This window comes from Atta colombica, unplaced genomic scaffold, assembly GCF_001594045.1.
Source record: "Atta colombica isolate Treedump-2 unplaced genomic scaffold, Acol1.0 scaffold233, whole genome shotgun sequence".
NCBI classification, from domain to species: domain Eukaryota; kingdom Metazoa; phylum Arthropoda; class Insecta; order Hymenoptera; family Formicidae; genus Atta; species Atta colombica.
Window position 1 is genome coordinate 1,628,408 of NW_017259331.1, and position 7,977 is coordinate 1,636,384.

The window sequence follows — 7,977 nt, forward strand, 5'->3', positions numbered from 1 at the left end:
AATTGGAGCACGTTCGTTGAACCGTCGACGAAATAATTACAGCTGATAAGCGTATACTATTCATACACGTTTGCTCATTCCGATAAAGATGATCTCATCGATCGTAATAGTACATCAACGTAAGGAGTTTTCACTATGAATAAATTCTTTCCTCGCAATATCGCGGTTTATTTTACACGCCTCGATTGTAATACCAATAATTAAACGCGTGAAAAATTAATCTTCCTGCCAATGTATTAATAAAAAATCATGCATTTTTCTGCTTGGCTATTTGATACATGCCATATAGTCGAAAATATCGATTTTGCGACTAGCTAACAGGAATGAGAAACGAATGTTTTAGAATTTCACTTAATTTCATTTAATTTCGCTTCTGACTTAAATTAATTGTACTTTCATTAAGTCCACTGCGATCTAATGGGTCTTATCTACTCCGGATTATATCACTGTGTCCACTCTCAACGAAACTCCATCGGCGTCAACTCCTCGATCACGTATCACATCGCTAATCTTATCAAAATTCGTTAATCTCTTCAAAAGCGTCAATGTTGTAATATTGTCGGGTACTCTGAAATATACGGAAACATACGCAACGTCTAAATTAATGGAGATTTCGAAGAATCAGATTCGAGAATAATAACATCGCTATTATGAAACTGGCCAATCATAGTTATTCCTCTCAAGAATGGAATGACTATGATTGGCTAATTTCATAACGTCGATGTTATTATCCTATTTGGTGTAAATCGAGCTGTGTAAACATAGTCAACAATATTTCTACATCACAATATAAATAGTATAGAATAGCAACGGAAGCCATTAATTTTGTTAGCGCATTTCTGCGTCTTCGGAATAGAGCGACTAATGTTCATTTCTGTTTCTACAGATTTTAGTCGGTTTAACTTATTCTTTTTCTTTTTCTGATACTTAAAACTAGAAAAAGAAGACGAAAAATAAGTTGAAGTTAAGATTAAAGTTAATCTACATACATTAGAAATAATCCAGTTTTGCAGCTTCAAGATCAAGAAGCAAACATATTTTATATTTGAACATGTCGCATTCCATCTTATTCCGTTTACTTCTAAGACGGAGAAGAGCACTAATCGTTCCAACTTTAAGATGTGTCGAATTTTAGTGTAAGAAAATATGACAGTTCTCAACCGTCGATAAAATCTTCGCGTTACGTACACTTAACATATTCAATCCTGCTACGTCAAGAATGGAAAAGGTAGAATTGTCTGAAATGTTTCAGCATTTCAGTGACGCCTTAGCGTTTCACAGTGACGTGTTTGGGATATATACCGATCGTATTCACTGCAAGGCGTCGTTTGTGATAATCTGATAGGAATCCAAAACGGATACCTTTTCTCTCGCACGCCGTCGAAACGCGTCGGAGAATGAAGAATGGAACTATCGATCCGTGACACGCACTGTCATGGCCACGAAAATAAGAAGAGAAACGTCATCGACAAGTCGCTTCGGCGAACTTTCGGCAAGTTCGAAAAGCGGATCTCGAATCGGCTCGCGGCCGACGGATCGAGAACGAAACAATCGAGAACGCGAGAGACACGGACCGCCAAGAGATAGTAATGCGATACTTCCCCTTCGTTTGAGAAAAAGGAAAAAAAATTTGAGTTTCGAAACTCGAAGGGACATTGGCCGATGGTGGCATTTCGTTTACCGAGTGATACTCAAAACCGAAATTGGATTTCGAGGATGTTTTCTCAAGGATTCGCGCATGTAAAAAGTGAGAATTTTCATACATTTTGTGAGAATTTTGAGACGCAAAAAATATAGATGTCAATTTTTCTTCGCTCCTTAAAACGCGGAATATTCTCTTAACTGTAACTGTAACGTTATAGTTGTCCTTGCGTAGCTTTTTTATTATATATAAAATCTGTGCGACACTGTAACGCTACAGTTACAGTTAAGATCGAATTTCAGAATAGGTCCTTAAATAAAACGATTACAAATATTTTCAATAGGATAGGCGGAAGACGAACGAGTGTGTAAATGTATACTGAGAATCCCATTAATTCTATAAATCCTATGTTTTTGATAACACAAGTAAAACATTACAATAATCAAATTTTTTACTTAAACTTAAATTATTTTATTGCATCAACGAAGAATGTTCGCCTATAATAAAACAAGAGATTAGTCGTCAACCAATTAGGATTCTCAGTGTGTATAAGGAAGTCTTGTTATGAAGGATCCCTTCACAACAAAATAAGAGGAAAGCAAAAGTAGGAAAGATCTATCAAGTTTTAAGACAGGTGGGATTCACAAACAAATAAGTTGGAAGTATGTTAATGCATCGCAATTTCTCTTATGTCACGTTTAGTAGACGAATACACCCAAGACAGAACGCAAAGGATTAATGTTACCATGGCTGCTACCAAAGGATTAATATTACCATTCCCGTATTTTTTCTATCCTCGAGTTTAAAAACAGTAGTCGAGTTATACTAGCCAAGTGTACTATGTTTCTCTACTCTCTTATACCGCCGGCATGTCCGTTACACCTGCAAATCGCCACTTCTACTTTACGGCAAACATCTGTTTTCTCCTTTTTCAATGTCCTTCAAAAGTTATACGCCTTTTTCGTAGAAAAGAAGATATATTTTCGCGAGATGATAGAAACCGAGAAAAATATAAGTGAATTCTATTTACATAAAAGTAAATGATATCAGAAATGTATAATCGCGATCATATGTATATAGTATAAGCGCTAAACTTCTTATAACAAGTACAAATTATTTTTAACTAGAAATTTAATATAATTTCAACAAAAGTATAACTCTGTATGTTTTGCTGCAACATCAGAAACCATCACGTTTCCAGAAATTATTTTATATGTATAACGAAATCTAAAAGTATATAATTAAATTATATAATTTAAATATATCGACTATTTCAACGAGTAAAAACAATTTAATTCAATATAATGTTTAAGTTTGGAAAGTTATCAGCGATAACTTAAATTAACTAAATTAAATTAACTAGATATTAAAAATTAAAGAAAAAGAAAATTGTTGAATATGATAAGGGAATATGAAAATTAAGTAAGTTTTTATGATGAATAAATTAATCGTAATGGATTCTCTCGTTATACTATAAATTTTATTAGCACCAATTACAATGTTAGTTAATCGGAGTTCTTTTTATAAAAGAATTTCTATAAAGAATCCTTTAATGAAATTTTATAGGAGAAATTTTATAGCGAATTTCTTCGAATATGTATATCTAACAAAGTTTTACATTAAGTTTTACATTAAGTTTTACATTAAGTAGTGAGGTATTGTTTATTGGAAGAAAACTACATTTTTCTATTCACATATTAAAAATACGTCATTTGGATCAAATCGAAAAAGAAAGAGAAAGATAAAAATAATTTGTTTTGAATATAAGGTTCATATTATTTTCTTAAATGCTTTGCTGTTACTATTCGCTCATTCGCTCAAATTGTTTAAATTGTAAGCACATTATTTGCAATAATTCAGCATTATTGTAAATAAAACATGTTTTACATACCCAAGGTAAAATATTTGTGTTCTATGGCAAGCAACAAGTATTTTATTAAGGAAAAGATTATCTATATGCAATCTTTGATTTTATCTGTGTAATTTCAAACCCTGTAACTGCGTAATGATTTACTTATTACTTCAAGTCACAAACTGTAGGTACACTAGGATTTTACACGTTTTCAATTGTTATTTATAAAATCATTTAAAAAATCATTAAAAATCATCCCCGAAGATTAAATTGTTTTTCTTCAAAAATTGTTTTTCTCCCAAAAAAATTATTTGTTTTAAGTTCATTAATAATGACTGATCACTACAGAAAAAAGTATTAAAATAAATTCCCATTGTTGTTAAGCATAAGCGTTAGAAAATTGATAGACACAAATGGAACCCTGCTAGTTTTAGGTTTAACTATAACTTGTTATAGATGCATTAATCATTTCAACAAGAAACTATAAATGACACTCACATTGTCAAAGCTGAGGAGAAAATCGCTAGGAGATATTAATTTGACATTTTGCCGAGTGTAAAGCGTTGTGTTGCGACGGAGTGTCGAAAAAGGATCTGCATTATTCTACTCTTCTGACCTGTTTACCTGCGCTGTCGGAATTCGTCTGACTTTCGCTCTCTTTGGTTCTGCTCATTTTAGCTCGTTTTCATGGATCAAGCAGTGTAATCATTCGTAAGAAAAAAACTGCAAATTGTAGATATAGATATGTTGAAGCATGGAAAGACTCGAGCAATAATAGATGATAAGTACATCAACTCAATCACAATCGAGCATTCCTGAGAAATTTGACTATCGTGAAAAATATGTCCATCGCTGGAGTATTCACCACTTAAATATTTTCTAATATCTCTCCATTTATAGGTGGGTCAGGAAAATTTTCAAAATGCTGAATCATTTAGGTCTCTTTATTTATGGCAACACTATTTATTTTTTACAAGTATCCTTTCATTTATTTTTATTACAGTCATTTAGTTTTATTACATGGATTTTAAAATATTTTGAAGCATCTCTTTCTCTCTCTCTCTCTCTCTCTCTCTCTCTCTCTCTCTCTCTCTCTCTCTCTCTAAGCGTAATCTTTATTTGAATATTCTTGTAATATCGAAATTGTATTCCATTTCCACCAACGCAAATTAATTTTAATCTCAGTTCAACTAATTGTCTTTTTTTATTGTTAAATCTTATATTGTCAAATTTAATCTAATTTAAGTCATCACTACTCCTACTTAATTTATATCGTTATTTTATACTAAAACAATAAATGAATTTGACACTATAGATTTACTAGCGTAGTTTTAAGAATTAAAAAAAATGAATAAAAAGTTGAATCAAGATTAAGGTTAATCTATATTGATGGGAATGAACGTTACTCGCATGTTTATCCTGCCTAAAAAATCTGTCGCGAAATGAGCAGCACATGACGTGTCAGCGATCATAAAGCAAATAAACTCGATAATGAATAGCGAAAATATAATAAATTATAGTTTTTAATATCATAAATATTGATAAAATCGCGACACTTCATTTGTATATAAACAATATGAAATTGATTTCATCTGGCTAATTATGAATTAGAGATAAATCGAATGAATTAGAAATAAATCACATTTATGCTCGTTTCCAATTTAGATTAACTTTAATCTCGGTTTAATTTACTAATTTTAAGATTCAGTTTCACAACTCATGGCATTAACTCTTTATCAAGGTGCAACTTACTCATCTCTTTCCAATTCTAGAATAAGAAAGAAATGAAACAAGTTGAATTTCGGTTAAGAGTTAACCGTGAGTTGTGAAACTAAGCCTGAAGAATTTGAAAAAGATAAAAGGGTAAATCAAACCAGATTAAAGTTAATCTACATTGATAGAAATTGACATCAAAGTATAAAAAAACGAAAGTACGATTTAATTATATAACATGAACTGATTTTCCTCCTCTAGCACATCATCCGATTAAAACGAAACATGTTACTTTCGATGATAATTTAACTTAACAGATTTTAAGACAAATCAATTGCTATTCACGCGCTGCGATAAGTCAAACTTACGTATTACGATTGTGATGATTGTGGTCGGTGGTAACGTTTTACGCCGAAAAAAAGTTGGAAAAGTGACTCGGCGGGGTGGATTCGATAAAAGCCAGCGACAATCGCGAGATATTTGCGTTGCGTTGCGATACGTTACGGTGCGATGCCCCCCAACGCGAAACAATCAACACGGATAATCAAACGACTACGATCGTCTGTCTGCCCTTACCTTATCTCCCGGCGACAATCCCCGGTCGAGATAACAGGACTAGTTTGTTGCCGATTCCACGGTTGTAGACGCGACGGAGGAGGGGATATCGTTATCACTAAGTTAGCACCAACACACTGCACCGTACATCACACACACAGCACATCGTAGCGTTCTTGGAGTTTTGCTCGACGGACGGACGAGTAAGTAGATGGTTGAAAGGAAGAAGGGGGGGGGAGGGACGCAAGGCAGATTAATCGGATCGATCGACTTTCATTGATTCTTCTGCTTCTCCCCTCTTCCGTTTCTTCTTCCGGCGGATGTTGTCTCTTGGAGAACGAGGATTCCGATAACAGGACCCACAACGTTCTCTCACTTTGCAGAGTGGAACTTTGGCGCGCGAACTCGTATCAGTCGTACTCTGCCTTCCACCACAAAACTCATCCCTAGTCCATCCTCCTGCCTGTTTTCTCGTCGCGTTCGTCTTATCGAGCAGATAAGGTGCGGCTGTAGAGTCTTTTTCGGAATATTTCCTCCTTTTTTTTCAAAAAAACGCACGCACGCGCGCGCGAACTCGACTCGATGCGACTGTCGTGGCACCCGGCGCGAAACTAAGCGCATGAAAACACTGCGCTGCACAAGCCCCCACGTTCCCGCACGTTCGGCAACTTTCGTTCCAGTCCGACGCCGTTCGGCCGGTTCTGGCACCGCCTCCCAGCTGGAGCCCAACCTACCAGAGGGGCGTAACTGCTCTCTTCTCCCCACCGCTCCGACGCCGACGGAGAAGTACATTCTGCTCACCCCGTATGCATTTATGTCGGTGGCCGTACCGTTTCTCCACCGATGATGTTATTGCGTTGTTGTCAACGCCGTCGACGAGAATACGAGAAAACGACGAAAGGACAAGTGTTTCACGCTTTCATAAAATTAGTAGCATAATATAATAACGACAATGATGGATAGAAATCCATACATAGTGAATCGGTGTCAAAGTGCACAGAAACACGAGGCGACGATCAATGATGTTATTGAAATTTTTAGGCTGTTATACCGTAGGACGGATTTCTATTGGCCAACTGAATATTCATGAAGGAAGGCGGTACCCGTTTAGCTTAGGCATAATTTCTTTCGAGCATCAAGCCCGCTTCGATCATTTATCTTGTCCGTACCGGTTTACGAAAGAGTAAAGCGTCGGGGACTACGACATGAGTATTTCTTGAGTATGTTTCACTCGAGAAAAATGCATAAACGAGTCATACAATTTGTACTGACTATTGAAGTCAATTCAATAAATGAGGAATGCACATGCATATTGTACATATGTAGACGATTTGCTCGCTTTTCATAGAAATAATTTACGAATCGGGAAATAGCTGGATTCAACCTAGCAACAGTATTCGAAGCGAAGTGTTCAGAATGCGATTCGGAACGTCCACAGCGGGACGCCCGCGCGCGAGCGGAAAATTCAATGTTCCCAGGCGGATTTAATGCAGTCCTCACCGATTGGCAGATACCGCGGCTCAACAGTGCCAAATCGTTCCATCAGGACGCACATGGACGATACATTTCTATAGTCTACTTTGAATATATTGCAACGAGCGATGCTATTTACGTCGGCAATTTATCAATGCGTTCGACCAATCGAAAATCTAACGTATCATCATAGTGCAATGATGAATGAAATTATCGTAGATAATTTTTAATCTTCCTCGCAATAGAAATTTTTTAAATTGATTGAACAATCGGTAGAGGATTAAATTCGATGAATGGCTTGATATCTTTAAATTTTGTTTATTATTCAAAATTCCAATTATCTTCAATATTTTTATTAAGCAAAAATTAATTAAATTATAAATTAATCGATCAATTTATAGATAAAAAAAGAGAGGAAGAATGATTTAAGGAATATTAATTATTCGAATACTTAATATAATTTATTCCGGAGAGATTTCGATCGCAAACTCGGCTCGTTTACCCGCTTTTCGACGGAAAGGGAATCGGGCCGATCGCGTAAAACATGATTATCTAGATCGCAGCACGAGCCGGCGGGATGCTGAATAATTCCGTCGGATCAACGCGGCGCGAGGTGGCTGGGAATCCCGTGTGGTTCCCGTGATGAAAGAGAGATGCGCGCCTTCTCCACTGATCGGTCGATCCGAATTTAGATCGGATCGAGGAAAACGAGGGCCCAAACGCGGGAGCCACGTGCCTCACG

The 7,977-nt window shown here is 36.0% G+C and overlaps 1 protein-coding gene across 1 annotated transcript in view; it reads right to left on the reverse strand.

The window, feature by feature from the left end:
• Window positions 1–6,350, reverse strand: part of LOC108688500 (GATA-binding factor C-like) — a 94,630-nt gene extending 88,280 nt beyond the window's left edge. Inside the window, exon 1 of the mRNA XM_018194788.1 lies at window positions 5,784–6,350. The gene's annotated coding sequence lies outside the window, so the exon portion shown is untranslated. The remainder of the gene's footprint in view (window positions 1–5,783) is intronic.
• Window positions 6,351–7,977: the final 1,627 nt, after the last annotated feature.